Source organism: Trachemys scripta, chromosome 4, assembly GCF_013100865.1.
Source record: "Trachemys scripta elegans isolate TJP31775 chromosome 4, CAS_Tse_1.0, whole genome shotgun sequence".
Lineage (NCBI taxonomy): Eukaryota > Metazoa > Chordata > Testudines > Emydidae > Trachemys > Trachemys scripta.
The window spans coordinates 47,533,062-47,553,640 of record NC_048301.1 but is presented as its reverse complement, the minus strand read 5'-3'; the positions used below and the strand labels follow the sequence as shown (position 1 = coordinate 47,553,640).

Sequence of the window (20,579 nt, the reverse complement as noted above, 5' to 3'; positions counted from 1 at the left end):
AGACTAAAAAAACAAACAAAAAACCTTATGGAAATAAGAAACCTGCTGTGCATATGGTCTTTTCTAACTGCAGCACTAAATAACTGCTGTTATTTAGCAGAAATTTCTGCTTCTCAATCCAAGTATGCAGCATGGAATATTGTCTTTTGATATGCAAGAGACGCAAGTTAGGATACTATAATGAGAAATATTCCACTTCATCTGAAACAATTGAGAGGTATTTCTCTGTACTACCACAGATGTAGCTTTCAAAGGAGCTATGGATAATCTCCAGGTTTTCATACCTTTTTGCAGTTAGCTAAAGTAAAATGGTAACAAAGATAATTCTAGCAAAACGTAAAAATTACCACTGGAATGAATTTGCCTTAAGTGCAAAAATTATGAATGAAGTGATTTAATTATTTGTATGTCCTTGGCAGAGGTCTAGGTTCAAGGTTTTAGTGCTGTAAGCAAATACTTATGGTTACTGTACCAAAGATGGTAAATGTGCACCACTGAGTTTTGCATAATAGACACAAATGCAGTTGTGCTGTCTCACAGATGTAACAAAACAATACAAGAAAAGAATAAATAAGCAGCAGTTTTGTGATGTTTGAGTTTGTGTAATTTGTCGGCATGCTGCTATGAATATATAAATACATACTGTATACGTAAAGGTATGCTTTTTACGATATGTATTACTAGTAATACCCAGATAAAACCTCATTGAAATTGATTTGTGTCCAGTTTTAGTCCAGATGTCGATACTGACCTTATAATATGCATAAAATTCATTTTGTTGTTTGAGGTCTATCACACTACAACCTTATTAGCTATTTGGAATGTAGATTTTTCATTCATTGAATGACTAAGAAGCTTTCATCATTTTTTTATCTGCTTAAAGCAGATTTCCTTTTTATTTTGGATTTCCCCCCCAACTAATACCTAGGGGATGTAAGAGGTATCATACAGATAGCAAAAAATCACTACAGCATTTGGAGTTGATGGTTTTCAGTCTGAGTCACCATAAATTCCATATTGAATATCTGTTGAGGTGTGGCCTTTTCAAAGAGGGTGTTGGTCTCTCCAAATTGCTTCCATTAATCTTCAGCAGAATTGATAAAAGAAAGTTCTAGGGTGACATTTAAAAGAGAATAGATTGTGGATGATGGATAAAGAGCGCAGTGAACTTATAATGGATGTAAGTTAGTCATAATATGTTAAAAATCTTGTCTCGCTTTAGCAGGCTAAAACGTATAAAACAACACTCAGTAAGAGATTATAGGGAAAGCACTGAAATACAGTAGCTGCAGGAATCTCAGACTATCACCTTGTGATGTCATTGGTAGAAGCACCTTGTGATGTCATTGGAAAAGTATTCCAGAAGGTCGGAATACTAGTAAGATGTCACAAATCCAACTAGAGTCTCCTCCAGTGGAATGCTGCTCTAACAAATATTGCTTTGGTGGGCAGTACTTCTAGAAATGACATTCAAAGCAATACTGTGGTAACTGTTATTTGAGAGAGAGAGATGAACAGAGAAATATGTGCCAACCTGCAAAAAGTACTGTATTGCAGGTGTACCCATATTTTTCAGAATCTGTGATCTAAGGAAGCTGGCTTAATAGGTAATCTGTTCAGTGCCCTTCATAATTAATATTTTAAAGTCCTGGCTAAAGGTAAATTCAGAAATTAAAGAGACTTTTTCTAATACTTTTGTTATTTCAAAATTTATTGACAGACACACGAGAACCACAATATAGTCTATATTTAAAAAGTGTACATAGTTTGTTTATAGTGATGTTATAAAAATTGAAATGGAGCAACATCTTGCGACATTTTAAATCTTGATTCTACAAGCAAGTACTCTCAGTCAATCATGTCAAAAATTTCCAAGCCACAGCCAATTGCAGTATATCATACTGAAGAGATGATTCCCACGGTAGGTTTATGGCCAAAAGAAACTACGCACAATGTGCTCATGGAAAAAAAAGGAAATACCCCAAATATTATTATAGCAGTAGCCTCACAATCAGAAAAGAAGCTTTCAGACACTATCCAATTAAAACACCTGGATGGAGAAATAGTGGGAATGCCTTGAATAGAAGAGAAACCAGATAATTAGAGTCGCCCATTAATTATTAGCAAGACTTCATTATACTCCACATTCATCTTATGCATGAGAGTAGCTTTATAATGAGGTTAGGCTGCAATGAAAAATATCTTAAATTTTACCTCTGTGGTGTATTTTTTACTTCATTATAAGTTCAATGAAAAAACTTTGATTTCTGTTATCTCTTATTGGCAAACTTTAGTTCAAGCAAGACTTAAAAGTTAAGATGAATATGGTCAGTTTACATCTCTTGATACTTTCTTTAACTTCTTAACTATTGAGGATTAAGAAAAGGGGTCAGTGACCCCATATTCTTTATATAATCAAGAATGATCAGGAAATGTAGAACTAAATATAGAGAAAAGGGAAAGTTAGTGAATATATTTGCATATGCAAATTAGCTTAATTGATACTGCTTGCCTCTACAGGGATTTTTCATTACAAACTGGAGTGCTACATTGTTCAGCTCATATTGAGTAATTTAGTAACTAATGAGACCAGTTTGCACTAATTTGCATATGATAAATGAGCTTAATTGCAGTAAATAACTTGGAGGCATAATTACTTAATTTTCCTGTGTTGCACGGCTTTTAAGTTCACGTATGAACAACTCAAGATAATTTTGCATATTTAAATTAGTTGCTTTTAAAATTTCTTGAACAAAAAAGAACACACCTTAGGATTTGAACTGGAAAACAATTGAAAGTAAAGTTTACAGTATTTTTAGTAAAAATTTAGATAAGTTCTTAAATATGTATTTTGTTTTATTGTTTTTTTTATGCCAAGCTCTTATCAAAGTAGATATATTTAGTATTAGACACTCTGCAGTAAGCTTTAAATGTAAGATTTGGAAAGAAATATTCCATTAACAATAATAACAGCAACTTTGTATCTAAATTGCAGTGATTCTTACTGACTGTGTACTCCTGTATATAAGAGCAGTAACTTTTAAAAATTGATGTCAGTGAGGTGAAAGTGCCTGACTGATTGGTCAGCAACTGTAGTTTTTTAATGGTGCATTAAATTACCATACACAATTGCATAGGCAGTGGTTGTGATAGATTCTACAAACTGTCCTACCAGTGTACTTCTACTCAATTTTTTATGCACCATTCCTTTCACTCAGAAGACTGTTCAAGTTTCCATGTCCACTAAATCTTCATTTTATTTGTGGACTTTATCGTGGTGGCAGTTATGATGGTGCTTTATGTCATGTAGAGTTGTTCACAAGGAAGTGGATTGAGAACACCAGCTCAGTTTCTGTAGGTCAAAAAAAAAAAAAAAAAAACACTTAGCCAACGTTTGGGCCATTACAGGCCTTAGATGGATTTGAGCCAGTGAACAAGCTCAAAATCCCAGTGACAATCCCCAGGACCATCTAATAGCACTATAACAGTGAATCATGCCCCCATGATTTGCAGGAAGAGAGGGATTGTACTGATTTCTCCATCCAGTGCTGAAAAAGGGCTCAGCTACTTTCTCAACAGCATTCTCTCCTTTCCTCGTGGCTTACAGAAGGTGGTCTTGGGGGATTTGTACATTGTCCTCATACCACCCTTGAAAAAAATCAGAAAAACAGAAATCCACTTTAGATTGTGCCTCACCATCAGAGCTGGGAATTCCTCTTTCCTTCCTCTAAGGGTCATCTTCATGATGTTTCTGGTCCAGTGACTCCTTGGCAGCATGGCTTAGAAGGAGCCACACTGTCAAGGACCAAATCAGAGCTAGTTGGGACTTGTGATGCTGCGGAATCTTTATGTGATAGTCCCTGGTCTCCTGTGGATTGGATGGGGATCTGGCGTGTTTGTGTGCATGCTCCATGACCTTTTCTGAGCTAGGGAAACTCCAATCCTTTGGTGGAATGGTAAAGGAGAAATTTCCACAAGTAATTCTTAGTGGAGGTTTACTCTTCTTTCGCTCCATTCTACAGGATCTCACATGGGATTGGGGCCATTGAGTTTTCTTCAGCTTTTCTGCATTTAAAAACTCAAAAAAATCCCAAATCCACCCTTGGGTATAAGAAGTCTGCTGCATTGCTGCTAACATTTTACACAACTTACATTAAATTACATATTTTCATGGAGAATCTAAGAGCCATATGTGTTTTGGTTTTGATTCACAAATACAGTGCCCAGAAAACCCATTTGTCAGCTAGTATGTGAGAATGTAGTACAAACAAATCGGTGTGGGTCTAATAAAAGGTACTTTCTTGATTCTTAAATGTGTTCTGTTTGTTGCCAAATGTAGGGGTACACTTGTAATCAAATATTTTAATACCTGCTTTAAAAAAAACATACTTATAATCCAGAAAAAATCTTTTCAATTTTGAAAAATGCCCCTTATTGTTTTTTTTATATTTGTAAAGTGAATATAAACATTAGTCTTTGTAATAAATGCAATACAGTAATAGTAGTATGTAACAGTATTAATGTAGAGTTTGTGACACTCTGGGTTACTGATCTTTAGAGTTGGCCAGTTATTCATTTTGAATAATGTCGTGTGCAAATTTAACATTCCTTGCTATTTGAAAATCACTCAAAAACTATTCCTGATACATTTGGGTGTAGTTGCTATTAATAAATATTCACCAAATAGTTTGGACAAAATGTTTCTTGACCGGGGGTTGATTGTGAACGTTTTGCCAGTTAATTACAGTGACTATTGACTTTTTGTTATTCATACTGTGTAGTTGTTCACTCAAGTCACATAGGATAACATTTTCAAAAGCAGCTAAGTCCCATTTGCAGAGATGACTTAGGCACCTAGGAGGTTGAGATTCATTGAAAGACAATGGGATTGAGGCTCCTAAGTATCTAAGTCAGTTTTGAAAAAGGGACTTAACCTCCTGTATAACTAAGGTCCTTTGGGAAATTTTACCTATGGTCTTGTTTCTACTTCCTGATTGGTTGATTGAGACATTTTAAACAGGAGAAAAAACAAATAAGTAATAATGAGTAACACACTTATATTATGAATTTTTGGGTAAATATTCATTTGGGCTAAATATTGTGAAACTGTTAGGATTCATTTACACTTTCATGAATGGCCAGGAGTTCTCAGAATACTCACTAACATCAATAATAAAGAAGCATGAATAGTAATACATTGAATGATTTGTCAGATTGTTTTTTTCACATTTAACTAGTTCTATTGCAATTATAATTGAAAACTGTTGTTATGAAAAAATTTCCTCTCGACTTCCAAAGGATGTAACATCTTTTGTCCTGTTGTAGAAACATGTGCCATTATATACACAATGGAAGAAAGCTGTATAGAATTTATAAGAAACTACCAGATCACCAGAGTTTTCTGCATATGGTAATAGGCCTTGGTCTTCCATTTCTCTTTCTATGTTTGCAGCATTGTTATTGCACCAATAGGAGCACAGTGAAATCCATCAAACATGGTAGATTCAAAAGGTGGAAAGAGTTCATTAAGTGTCTCACTACAATATGTTATAACATTTTAAATATATTGATATTTATTTATAATAATCACCAACAGTATAACAAGATAATGACACTATTTCTTTGTTCTCATGACTAAGAAGATGTCTTGAAGGTAACAGATTAACTGGAGAGTATGCTGGTAAAGTTTTTCATGCATTGTAAACATGTATTAGGTGTGTAACCAGTTTAGTTTGTGCAAAACCTGTGACTTTTCACTGTTAAAGTCAGAGGAAAGGTCAGGGAGTGGAGCAGGTCTTCTACATTTTTCAGGTAATGAAAGATGATACAGGAGTTGCACATAGTTAATAATGTAGTTTGGAAACAAAAAATGCTTCCTTTGGGTAGAAACAAGCAGCAATATTTAGCCATGTGAGTAGGAAGACGGCTAAGAGTTAAAATTGGCAAAACGGAATGATTGATCATTATTGAATAAGACAATAAGAAGCAGTTAATTTTTGTTCAGCCACAAATGTTTAAGTATTGTAAAAGTTTGGGGAGTTTAAAATTGATATCACATACTTCATGGTTATTCATTTTAAATACAAAAACACGTATAAATTGGCATCAAGTGCATAGGTGATCTTGGAGCTCGGGTGGCAGGGCACATTTCCAATCTTCTCAGAGATTCTTATTAGGGCACAGGGTCCTACCTGACCTGAGAGCTGGAAGAGAAGAGAAACAGATAGTAAGGTGTTGGAGTGCTGTAAAATTTTAGGGAAAAGATTCCTCTTCTCATGTACTATTTTCGACAACTTTAAGTATTATATAATGAGGTGAACTCTGTACAACACCAGTTAGGATAGCAACAGTGACATGAGACTAAAGGTGAGGAAGCAGCAGGTGGTAGTCCTGGAATATATAGATGATTATGCCAGTCTAGAAAGGATATTAACTGAAAAGAGTCTACTGCTGGCTTGGAAATGTGTGGACAAGAAATGGCAATTGCTAATGATGTCAGTGGTGCAGTATGTAAGTATAAAAGGTGACAGTTCAGTTTCTTATAGAGTTGTACTGGATTAAGGGGACAGGTTGTTCACAGATCTATGTTAGCATATGACATAGGGAGGAAATGTGGTGAAGTGTACAAAGTTTTAGTCACACTTATTAAACATTTGAGACAGAGTTCTGGACTTGCTGAAGGAAAGGAGGGTGAGGAAGTAGAATGATTGTCTGGCTATACCGAAAGAAAGACAGGACACATTTGACATGGGTTTAATCAGGTTGCAACTTCATTATTAGATGTCTGGGACTACCCAGCAGATAAAAGTATACAGTACAGGTAACCCCATGTTTATTCCATAATTACCTGGGGGGGGAGCTTTCACCAGTTCCCCCTCTTTTTCCATCCAGAGACTCAACCAAATCCATTGCTGGCACCTTACCATCCACACCCCCTCATAGGAGGGTTTAGGTGGGCTATAAGAATGGAGTCCCCAACCGCCCCCCATTCTTTCCTTTAATGAACACCTCAGTAGTTTTCATCTCTCCCCCTCCCACACCCTCTCAGTCATAAAGCACTGTTCCCTTCAGCCAGCCAGCCAAATACCCCCACCCCCGCTTAAAGGTGCAGGGTAGTCATTACTGTTGACATTCAACATGGCAGATTAAAGTTATATATCAGTTGTTAAAATAAAATGGAATTCAAGGGATGAGGGTTGTTGTAGTTTAAACTAGTCAATGAAATGGTCTTTAACAGTGTTTTGGCAGTTAAGAGGCATGCATTGTGTGATAAAATGGAATACACAGGTGACAAGGTAGATTGGAGAAGCGGATTAAAGATGGCATAGGCCTCCAAAGGGGAGTGATTTCAAAAGACACATCCTCTACTTTATACATGTTAATTATGAATTGGACCCTCATCTTTGTCACACATAATTCACTGTTATCAGACTCATTCCTTTGTTCAAATAATATCCAAAGCTTTCAAGGGTGAAGCTAGAGAAGACATAGGTTGAGCTCATAGAGGTGTAATCCAAAAAGTAACAGACTGTGAGAGAAAGGAGTTGCATAGGGGGAAAAAAATAGACTGGCAGGAAAAACTAAAAACTTCTCTATACCCATGCAAAAACCTTTAAAGGCAAACGTAGTTAATCTAGAATATCTGGTAACAAAACACAGTTTAGGCATAATAGGCCTTTCTGAAGAATGATGAGATCACAATAATGAATGGGTTGCAGTATTAGATTAGTATAAATTCAGCAAGAAAGACTGATTCCACCATAAGGAGAGGGAGTAGTACCATACTGGGGGGGGGGACCCTAAAAAAACAAATAAAACAGATTTGAAGAAAATGCAATTTCCAACTGGGCGGAAAGAATCTGTACAGATACAAATCCCAAATTCTAAGAATAGAAATATGATTATATCATGGGCAACTGGATCAGAGAAGTATTGGGTGCTCATTGTTGAGAAAAAGAGAGAGACCATATGATCTACTGAAACAATAATATCATATGACATCAACTTCCAGATATTAACTGCTCAAAAGTCACATCAGGGCAGTTTTAAGGCAGGACTATGGGACTAATACCTGTAGTGTTGTGAAAAAGTTAGTAGGATCTCTGAAAACTACAGAAGATCAATATCTCAGTTGTACAGTATGTCTTCATTGAAATAGGACACCTCCAGTAACAAAATTCTGCCTTAGATTCAAGGATGCATAGTATTTCATTTTTTTCCAGAGATGAGTATTTAATACCTGCATTGGAGTCTGTCAAGGGTTGATCACGAGACTCGTCTAGTAGAGAAGCCACAAAACAGTCAGAAAAAAAGCCGAATCTCTAGTACTGATTTTAATGCTACAGCTGTTCCACTGGTGGAGAAAGGCATGGGGCGTCTAGGCACTTCTTAAGTAGTAATAAACAAATATAATAATGAGTAAACATAACTGTACTCACTGAGCTGAGTTCTGTGATCACTTAAACAGCTGTAAATCCAGAGCAACTCCACTGAAGGCTATGAAGCCATTTTGGAAATTAGAACAGAAGTTGGCTGAATATATTTCATTTTCTTAAAGAGAACTAGGAACTAAAGGCTAGTTCTGAATCTGAAAAGGCTAAACACCTTTGCACATGCATTGTTGTTTAAAATTGAGGCCTCAGATCCATGATCTGGAATACATGACAAGAGGACTTCCTGTGTTCAGAGACTTGAAAGATGCTAATTTACATATCCCGAGATGTCCCAGTGACAGTAAGTGCATTAGTTTGGTTCCAGAAAGGCAATGCTTTCAATGCAAAGCTATGTCAAAGATATGGCATCTTAACAGTAGCTGCCCAAGGGGGTGTGTATTAAGAGACCAAGGGGGGAAATATATATGTATATATAAAAAATCAAGTATCAAATTGTTTTGCAATTGAAGCTTGAAGCAACACACTTAAACCTTTTATATGGCAACTATAGTACATGTAGTTTCGTTTAATAAAGAAATATTTGATCTGAGCTGGATACAGCATATCGTACTGTGTCATTTCACTCCTGAGAAAGTATTTGAGGAAAATGACATATCTCAGCACTGTTTGTTGACTGTTTTGTTGTCACCTGCTGAGTGTTGTCATTTCCATAGCCAGTGGGCTGTATTGAATCAGACAGAAGGAATAGGTCATTAACAGAAATGGAGGACTTTCTGCAGCCTGTAGAGGTTGAAGGAGGAATTTTTTCCCCTGCTACATCGACAAAACTGTATTTAATGGAGTCTTCATTCAGCTATGATTTTGGGGTTTGCCCTATTTTCAGCTGAAGTAATGCATGGGTTCTCCGAAAAGAACCATATCTTGAATGGAGATCATAGAAGTCCAGATGGGGACAATTAAAATGTTTTGTTTTCTGGAAATCATTGGGTTTTCTCCCCTTCCCCACCTCTTCCCCTGGCTCCTGGCACCACTCACATATGCACTGGGGGGTAAGAAGGCTCTCAATTTTATATAAATGAATAGAAAGTTTTTAAAAGGAAAACATATTTTTTATTTATATACTGTGACTATAAACAATGGCATTTGTCTCCCTCCGTGGAGAGAAACCTAGAAATAATCTTTAGGTGGTCTTTAATCGGTCTAGTACAAATTTTTCAAATATCCTGTTTTTGGTGCATATCAGTGCATGGTGAGTTAGATTGGTACAAGCATACTTCTTAGTTTTCCTTTTTTCCCCCCTTTTTAATGTTTGTAAGATGTGCATTTGTTTGTTTCTTCACATGTCTAAAATGCATGTACACACAATTGATAGAGGGCTGTATTAAGGTAATCCAGGATTCCGGGCACACAACATAGAGCTCTTCATATCTCTACTTCCATTATTCTGCCCTTGTGCTGTTATTCTGCCCCGACCTGGAGTGGCGGCCAGGGGCAGCAGTGTGGGTCCTCTTATCCCAGCAGGAGCAGCAGCAGGGTCTTCCCCTTTGTTGGCAGTTGCAGTCTGCTGCACTCTTCTCCTGTCACACAGCTAGGCTATGTTTACTGTCAAGATCTTACAGCTGTACCGATGCAGCCTCAACACAGTAAGATCTCTTATGTAGCCATTCCATGCTGACAGGAGAGAGATCTCCTATGAACTTAATTAAACCACCTTCAACAAGCGGTGGTAGCTATGTCCCATCAACATAGTGCTGTCTACACCGATGCTTATGTTGGTACAACCTATGTCTCTCAGGGGCGTGTTTTTTTCACATTCCTGAGTGACATAAAGTATGCCAACATAAGTGGTAATGTAGACATAGTCACAGTCTTCTGTTGGGTGGCAGAATAGACACCCAGAGCAGTAGGTCTCAGAGTTAATACCCAATTGAAATTCATGGGGTAGTTCACACCTCTCAGAACTATTGTTTCAGGCTGTGTGCAGATTCAGGGACATACTTCATTGAATTTGTTACATTTGGGTTATGATTTCATGCTTCTCTTTGCAACCACGGTGGCTAAAAACTTATTGTTTAAAAAAATTAAATGAAAACTGAGATTCTGTTCACACACTGATTCCAGGAGCTGGAGATCTGGGCACAGGTCTCTGTGCCCATGCCTTAATCTGGTCCTGACTTGGAAAGTGCATGTCTTTTAAAAGTCTAATATTTGCATGAATGCAAACATCTCGTTTTGTAAAGTAAATGGGCAGACATCTATAAATTATGCGACTTTCTGCTGTGACTCAAGTTGTTTAAAGTTGCTAACTCCTACTAATAACAAGAACAGACACAGTTAAAAAAGTCTGTGTTTTGAACGTTTCTATCTGCTTTAGCAGTATTCCCTGAACTGTACATAATGGGGTATACTACTAAAGCTGATAAAACTTTCAAAACAGAAGAAACTTTTTAAGTGCATCCGTTGTTTTACATTTTCTTTGGGGAAGCCTTTAATGAGGTCACATAAATTCAAGTCAAGTTGAATTAAACCCATTAATTGAGTATAGCATTTAGCCAATTAATCATTTTTCTTCTTGTATATAAGGATATATCCTTTTCACCGTTTGAGAAGATTTTCTCCTGTGACTCCCAATAGTTTAAAAGCATTATTTATACATATCCTCATACTTGATATAAGATTATACTCCTTTAGTAGTAGATGAATGAACTCAAATTGTATTTTGTGAGTTGCAAAGACTTTTCTAAATTGCATATTTTATGTATTGATCATTATTTTTCACCCTTTCCTGTGTGGTCCTCTAAATAAATTCTTGATCCAGTATTTTTTCTTTAATTTGCCTTCTGATTGCTTACAGTTCATTGTGGTCTTAAATCTATGTGACTTACCATATTTGCTTTACCATATAAATGATTAAGTATGTCTCTTTGGCACACATTTTAAGAAACAGAAAATGCTCCAGGGGTTCACATAGGTACCTATAGTTCGAGCATTCTCACACTCTTTTGTAGTGCGACCATATCTGAATACAGAAATCTTCATATGGCTATCTCCCCTCCCATTTGCCACCATGTCATTTTCAATCACATAACAAACCGTTGGCAACTACAGAAGTTGTTCACATAAAAAAATATGAAGGAAGTATTTAACGTATTTTTAGCTCTCTTCTCATGTGGTTTAGCAGCTGTGGAGGAGTCAGCAACATGTGAGCAACCAGCTCTCCGCAGGCTCCCAGCAAATGCTCCTTGAACCACAGTTTGAAAACCAATGTTATAGTTTTATTAAAAACAAAACCAAAAACAAAAAAGTTGGGAAGGGACCTAATGTATACCAGGCCTGTAGAGACTTGACGATTTTCCCTGTATAGTCTCCAAAAAAACCTTTACGTGAGATTTAAACTCAAAGGCTTTACACAATGCTTTGGTATTTAGAACGATCAAAGTTTTACAATCAAACGTCTATCACAGTTTATAATTCACTGATTTATGTACATAAAGTATGCTATCAGCAGACAATACTGGAAATAAAAAATATGCCATCTGTTAACTCTGAGAACAAAAAAATTGGGATCTTAAATAAACTCATTGAAAGAATGTGTTGTTGAGCTTGGCTTCGTTCCTTTTTTTTTTTTTTTTTTTAATTTCTTCTTTTACATGTCTGAGGCGGTGATGATCTAGACAGGGTTTTTCATCCTTTACAAATTATGCAGTCAAGCAAAAACAAAGATACAGTATGATATTGCCTTTGATGAAACACAATATCTTAAACATAAACAATAGTTAACAAAGTTCAAGTTAGAAAGTAGGAATCAATGTTTTTCAAGGACACAATATTGCATTGAGATATAGAATAAAAACTGAACAAATGTTTTGGTTTTGTTTGTTTTTAAACCCATAGCTCCAAGGCCTGAAAACGAAAGCGGTGCTTCTGATATTAATACTTATGATATTTCTACCATGTTCCCTTTCTAGCAGTCAACCATTTTTTATTATTTTAAAATCTGTCCACAGAAGCAATATAGTATTTTAATATCCGTCAGTTCTAGATGTGCACTGTTTGGACACAGATTTGCCCATTAAACGCCAGACCATTCTACAGGGTATTCACTGGGAGAACAAAAGAAACCTTGCTCCTCGTGTGGCATGCGCAAGGACGAGTTGCAGTTACCAGTCTCTCTGCTAGGGAGAGTACAGAACTCCTCCTGTATGCATACCAGTGGGACACAGAGGAGGTGGAAAAATGGCCACATTCCCATTCTGCATCAGCCTGCAAAGTAGGCAAGGAACACTTGGGGAGTAGGCTGTGTTCTCCAAAAGAATGGTGCATCCTGACTAGTCCTTGCACAGTAGGCCACTCGAGCTTCCCCTGTGACAGTACAGTTCTGTACTGCTCCCAGTACCTCCCAGGGCTTGCTAGTACCTAATTGGTACTAATGCTGCAAAGGCTCCCCCACCTCTCAGACAGACTGTTCCTAACTAGACTATTAATTATCTGCTGCTGGGAGGCTTAGTAGAAGGCGACTTTTAGCTGCCATTGCAGAATCAAAGTGTGTATACACCTGTAAGCCGTGTTCGGGAACGGCCCTATGGGGCTTCCCTGCTGGAGAGGCTGGGATTTTGGAGATTTGGAACGAGAGTGGAAAACAGCCGTGCATTGTCTAACAGATACCATTTTATGATTTATTGTAACTAGGTTTTATGAAGTTTTGTTTTACTTCCTAATATGTAATAGTTGCATTCCCAGCCCAAAGCAAAAGTTCAATCAAGTTGTTTTTCAAGGCAGTCAAAGGAAAAGCAGTAGCTATGGTAAAGCATGGGTTTCTTTTAAAGAGGGCCTCGCTTTCTTTAGTCTCAAATATATGCCCTACTAGGGTGATGGTTGCAAATTTCTAAGTAAACCTTGCAGTTGTACTAGCAGATAGAGCATTTTAATACAGTGTCCCCTTCTAAAGATTTTTCTAGAAATTGTGGTGCACCCAGCTTCTGCTATTATCAATTTCTCGCAGGGCACCAAGCAATAAAAATTGTTTAGAATTAAAGAATAACATGGATGATATCAGTGAGTCTCCCAGAGAAATAGACAGGAAAACTGAATGGACATTTAAACATTTTGCCATTTCATTGCAACTGCAAGACTTCATCCTCTGTGCCTAATTCGCCAGAAATAGCTGACATGTTTGAGTTAGATGTTTCGTGGCATATGAAAGCTTTAAGGGAGGCATACTCTGTTTATACAGTACTCCTTAATGGAGAGAAACTGCTTACGATCCAAGAAACATGACTACAGGGCAGCAGCAGGTTGACCCACAGCAGACAGACAATCGGGTTTATCAGCAAAGCCAGCAGTAGAGCCAGGAAAGAAAAGCTGACATCCAGATGCCAGTGATACAGGAATCCTATCCAGACTTGGGCATATGGGTCCTGCATCTGTCAGTGTTGCACCAGCAGTTGGCTCCCAACCTTGAGCAGATTCTGTATTACCAGCAAGTTACAGCTCCCAGCCAGCACTGTTACTGAAATGAATAAGCCAACTTTTCTGACACAGTACTGTTCTATTTGAAAGGCAGATTTAGGTCAAAGGATGTTCTGTGGGAATGGGGTTGTTCCCATTTATGGCAAGATTGTGATATACAATTATTTTAGTCTGTGAAGGCATTAAAATTAGTAAACTACATATAAATGAAATGGTGGCATCTACCTAAAAGACACAGGATCATATTTTATGTGGCGCTTCCCACACAAGTGCAGGAAATTCAGTGAATTTTGACTTGCTTGTTTTTCTGTGAGGCAGTGGAGATGGTCTTTTAAATTAGTACATGACACTAGATCTGCAGAGGCTCTGAAGTACTTTTCTCTAATAAGGAGGAGCAGTTATTCTCTGTCTGCCTACCATCCTGTTCCCAAATTTTTCTAGAGGCCAAATCCTGTGGCTGGTGCTGCAGTAGGGGAGATTACACAAGACCCCAGAGAGAGGGAAATCATGTAATAGAGATGACTTTTCTTTTTCTAACTTTCTTCCTTCCTTCATCCTTCTCCCCTCTTCCAACCTCCCCCAACACACACACACTTTCACTCCTCTGGTAATGTCTGCTTGCATTGCTAATCTCCGCTCATATAAACCAGTTGGGGAATTTTCCATAAAGGGGTTTGAGACAGGAACACTCATTTCCCTGTGGATAGCTAGTGAATTCACAGGACAACAATACAATTGCAAAGTCTAGGACTATGAATCTCAGTCCAGTGGTTTCAGGCTGAAGGTGTTTAAAAAAAAAAAAAACTTGGAAAGGGAGATTAAATCTCTCGTCTTTATTTGTGTGTAAGTTTCTTCAATGGTAGGTGTTTTCAACTTGTTCCTCAGTGGGGCACTCACCACTTGCCTCCCCTCAAAGCAAAATTCAATCCTTGTGTAAGTGGCCACAATGCTAGGGGTAAATTTGACCCTGTTCCTTGACTGCAGCTATCTGTTCACATTGTGAGACAAGAGTGAGTGTGTAAAAGGAACATCTGAGCAGGAGTAGTGAACACACACTGCTTTCTGTCTGCTCTCCTCTAAATCTTTGTTCGTATTTGGTTTTATTTTTGAAGGAATTTTTAGTCAGTATTTTGTTCTACCAAACTCTTGCGGTGTGTGGTAATTGTTGGGAGCTAACCTGGTCTGGCAGGAGGGTTGTATAAGTCTCGCACAGTTTTATGACTTTAATAAGACATGGATTCTTCTGGTTTAAGTATGAATGATATTTAAAGGATTACTGACTACAGCCTCTACTCTGTAACTATGTAAATAAAAATGGCAATCCTTCAAAATAAGTATCCAATAATTATTAATTAATTTAGGCAGTACTATAAAAATGTTAGTTGTTTGGAACTAATGTGACTGTAACTGGTTTCCACCTTGGGGATTTCATTGTAGTTTAGCAATTATGTACTTTTATTTAAAGTGTTGTTAATAACATCAACAATAATATTTCTCTTAAAGGCATGATTTTATGAAGTGCATTTATCATTTCTAACTAGACCTCAAATTAGAGGGGAAAATACAGTTTATCTTCTTGTTAAAATAAAGTGAGTATTTCAATATAAAGCATTCAGAAAAGAGAGAGGGCAAAAGAAAGTGAATTACCCATGTCTTACCATTTTAGCTGTAATTCTAATACAGATAAAACGGGTAAGTTCTGTCTTAGGGCTTGACTACACTTGCGAGTTACAGCGCAGTAAAGGAGCCCCAGGCGCACTAGTTCACTACCCGTCCACGCTGGCAAGGCACTTAGAGCGCTCTGACTCCGTGGCTACAGTGCTGCTGGTACTCCACCTCGGCGAGTGGAATAACATTTGCTGCGCCTTGGCTACAACGCCCGGGCATCAATGTGAACGAGCTGTTGCGTTACTAGGCTCTGATCCGTCTCCGGAAACATCCCATAATCCCAGTAAGTCAAGTGGCCACTCTTGTCATTGTTTTGAACTCCTGTAGGAATGCGGAAATGCCCTTTCAAAGCTCCGTTTCTGACAGCCAGCGTGCAAGCTGTTACTGTGGAATGCTGTGTGAGAGAGAGAGAGGCAGGGGGTAAAGGGAGGTCTGCTGCTGTCTGAACTTACAAGACAGCATGCTGACATGCTCTCAGCCCCCCAAAAACCCACTCTCTCCCCCCACATACAACACACTCCCTGTCGCACAGCACTCCACCCCTCCTATTTTAAAAGCACGTTGCAGTCTCTTGCATGCTGGGATAGCTGCCCATAAAGCACCACTCCCAATGCCGCTGCAAGTGCCGCAAATGTGACTACGCTAGTGCGCTTGAAGCTGTCAGTGTGGACAGATTGCAGTGCTTTCCCTACTGCGCTCTATGAAGGCTGGTTTAACTCAAAGTACTCTACATCTGCAAGTGTAGCCATGCCCTTAGTAATCCATCCCTCTTGATCCATGCTAAACAGATCACTTTCTCTAAGGTGAGGCTGTACTTAAAGTTATAAAGCTATATGAACGAGGAAGTACTATTTCTTTCTTCCAGTTGCTTTTCCCACGTACTACTAAAGTTCCATTAGGTTTTCATTTGAACGTCTATATATGTTTCTTTTTATATAAACGTATTGGCTGCTTTGTTCTGATTTTTTTAATATACAGTTTTAGCTGTGTCACAGAGTTAGCTGTCAACATAATCTTTTTTCCTGGAAAGCATGTTATACATGATATATAGGAGTAAATGTCTCACATTAGAAAAAGGAAGATGAAAACTTCAGAGGGGAATTCCCTCAGACATTTCATAGGTGCCAGGTTGAGAAGTGTTCAATTTTTTTAAATTTCATTTTTATTATTATTTTGCTATGTTGTGTTGTGTTGCTTTAAGGAATGTATTTAGCCCAGATTTTTACTAACTGCAAATTGATTATACATTGTCCTGCAGAAGGACACCAGTTAATTTAAACAAAATAAACAGTACATAGCCACATATACAGCAATACACATATAGTGGCAGATCTAAAGGGCTTAAGCTTACAGGAAATTTATGAAATTAATTTTAAAAGGAAAAAGTTTTGTTTCTGGATAATTTAACAGCCAATATTATGGCAGATTCCTATTTTTCATATTAGTTTTACTAAAATCGAAGGTGATGTTATCTAGTTACTCTTCACCATCCCCTACTATTGGATTTCCAAATTGATCCAGTTCATGCATTTCTACAAAAACCTAAGACAAGGGCAAGCCTGAATGCCCAGTTATTGCATGGCATACTGCCATGTAAAAGATCCAACTGTGAATCCTTTTGTTCTTTCATTGTGGAGGATGGAATTTTTAATGGGCAAATGTTAGTAAACAACATTTCAGACTGTAGTAATCTGGCTGATTAAGGGTATTTATATGAATAAAGAGGTTTCCATGTAGCCATTCTGACCTTAAGAGAAATACAGCTATTCATGGAGCAGAGGGGATAGTTACACATAGATAAAATATTTCTTCATTAGACCAGAATCCTCTCTTTACCTACCTCTCAGGCCTGAATAAGATGTTCCATCCATGTTACCTCCTGCCCACAGCTATATACGCCTCAAAGTTTGGACAATCAGGAGGACACAGTAAGGAATGAGCCCTCCCAACAGGGTTTTTGTGTTGGATTGGCTTTATTCTGAAGAAATGTGGACAAAAATAGAAAAACATTGAGGGCATCTGTGATAACCTTGAAATTGATCCTAAGGGATGTTGTATTATTCTTTTTAGCTTTTCATAAAGTACAGAAGAACCTTCACTCTAGAGAATATTTATGGCAGGAAAAGGTCTTGGGTCAAGCTCTTCAATTGACTGCATCCCAAATACATCACAGTGCATTGTTAATTACATTGTTTTTATTCCGTTATATCCAAAAATATGCGAGTACGTAGCATAGTAACCTAATACCGTGTGAGCAAAAATTAACAGACATTGTTCCCGCCAGTATCACTTCATTTTATATAATAAAATATATGAGTCAGATCTTCAGCTGGTGTAAATTGGCATAGCACAAGTGAAGTCAATGAAGCTATGCTAATTTACAACAGGTAAGAATCTGGCCTGCCCATCCACCCCTACACTTTTAACCATAAAAATCATATTGATTATAAAAGCCACACTAAAAATAGGACAAAAAGGGAAGACCGAAATATGCATTTCTAACCGTTCAATAGACTTCATTGAAGCTGATCACAATTATTGAATATCATTTTATCTTCTCTCTGAAATTCAGATAATTATTTCAGCTATGTAGGTGGGGAAAAAGTTGAGTACAACTTATTCCTGGTCACAACTGTAGGAATATGTAATTAACAAAATCCAGAGAAAGGTTTTCAGAGTTAAAGGAATTTTTTTTTATCACTACATTCTCTTTTCAGAGCACACTGCATCTCAAATTAAGAAAAACTTTGCATTTGTTTACAAGTTTTATCTTGTAAGACGTTTGTGAGCTAGTCAGGGTCATAAAGTAGTGGTTACCTCTCCTATTGAAATTTACAGTGATATGTCTCTGGAAGTATATGCGTCTACTTTTAATGCTTCGTTGAGAAGCAAGAAATTTTGTTCGCTATGTTATAATTGCACGTCTCATACATGGAATTAATATAGGCCTGGTTCTCTTCTCACTTTAATTTTATACCAGTGTTACTCCATTGACTCCAGTGCGATTACTCCTGATTGACACCACTGTAAGTGAGAGAAGAGTCAAGCCTGAAAACTACGCTCCTGAATTATCAGGAGTTTCTCTGTCTGGCTAATCAATTGCGATTAACCAGTCTGTGTGGAATTGTGATCTAGACCCCAATGAAGCACAATGCTGTGCTTTGCAGAATAGGGGCCCGAAAGAAGAAACAGAAGTTTTACCATGAGGTGCTTTTAGAAATAGTATCCACGAGTGGAATAGATATTGAGTCACCCAGAGATTCCATGTGCCTCTGAGAAAAATGACTACATTTGATCTGGTGTTTGGAAAGGATTTTGTATTAGGATAAAAAAGATTTTCACTAGGTATGAAGATTTTCTTCTTGAAATCTAGCACATTATTTAAAGACAAGGTTGCTACTAACATCTCTGTCAGTATAACGGAGACATTTTATTAAAATTGATATATTTCAGAATAGTTTTCATTTGTGCCGGATGTATTGCCCTGAATTTAAAAAGTCAGTTTATTCTTCTGAAAAGACAGTTTTAATTTGCAGCTCCATCCTCTTTTTGAACTAAGTTTATGTTTATTGTTGTTGATCCTGCATTTTGGTTCCAGGTTGTGTTACCGAATCATGTTTTATCCAGCCTCTAATCCATTCGAGGTAGGCCATTATCTCATAGTAGCTAAACACTCCCAGACTGATTTAACTTGGAGTTCAAACTTTTAAAAATGTTTGCCTCTACATTTTGTAATTCTTTTGTCAAAAGAGAATCAGTAGCTGCTAAAGTTGAGTCACTGATACCTTTGGAGGGCCATCTCCCTCCCATTGGTTTCTGCAGATACCCCTGTGAGTCTAGGGAATTTCCTCAGAAGAGTTTTGTTTCTGTTTTAAAACCTATCTGCAAGTAATTCATCCTGGGCTGTTGGAATAACTACAGGCACTGGGAAAAAGTGGTTTTAGTTATGTCTGGGCAATTGTCATTAGAAATTCTTAAGCTTGTTTACATTTAGTCCTCAAAGACCTTCTTCTTATTCCAACATACTTAGGACCTAGTCCAGCAAAGGACTTAAACACACGTTTAACTTTAAGCCAATGGGGCTACCTTACTTTTCAGAAGTTAAGGGAGAAAAAACAGAAATCCAAAATGCTCTGCAAATGTGGCTTAGGAGAAACCAGTAACAAATCTGTCCATTACTGGGAATGTCTTTTTGTTACTGTAATAGTACCTGGAGGAGAGGGAGAAAGATATTTTATTCTTTCCTACTGAAAGCAATGGTTGGCCACAATAACTAGAGGTTCAGACCAAGAGCCCCGCTCTGCTTTTATAGTAACTCCTATCCATTGCCAGAGTGACATATGGCTGAGTCAGTTTCAGGGTGAAGTTCATGAGCCAGATTCTGCTACCCTTACTCACAAATAGCAGAATGCTTGTGTGTATTACTCCCATTGAAGTCAGTGGGACTATCTGCAGAATATGCTGCTATTCACTATAAATGGAGGCAGAATATGGGTCCGTTTCCTATGAATAGCAGAATTATTTTATAAATGAAAAAATAACTTGCTTGACCACCATTTCTTGACCACATTTCTTGACCACCATTATCTCAGCAGCTACCATGCTTTTTTTTACTAACGTAGGTTTCATGGAAATTTTGACAGCTTCACCTTTGATAAAGACATCTAACTGAGTAACTATATGAGTATCAATTGAAACAATGGAACTCTTACAGTACCATTAGCTTATTATTGCCTTGGAACTCTCGCCTTTTTATTACTGCCTGGAACCAAACTATGATGCACTGATGGATTATTTTAATTCAGACTGTCTATTGTATAAATGATTGTTTTACTAAAAGAAGGAATAACATTGAACAGAACCTAATAGATGTCTGTCTCTGTCTCTGTCTCTGTCTCTCTGTGTGTGTGTGTATTATATATATATATAAAAAAAAATATGGTATGTTTTCTTTTGGGGAAAAGATCTGATTTTGCTGAACCTAAAAAAATGTCTCCCTGGGACTTAGCTATGTTCAGTATATTATCATACAACAAATGTAAACCACGC

At 37.4% G+C, this 20,579-nt stretch overlaps 1 protein-coding gene across 5 annotated transcripts in view; it reads left to right on the top strand.

The window, feature by feature from the left end:
• Positions 1-20,579, top strand: part of NPAS3 (neuronal PAS domain protein 3) — an 827,431-nt gene that overhangs the window by 416,525 nt on the left and 390,327 nt on the right. The gene's annotated exons all lie outside the window — the stretch shown is intronic.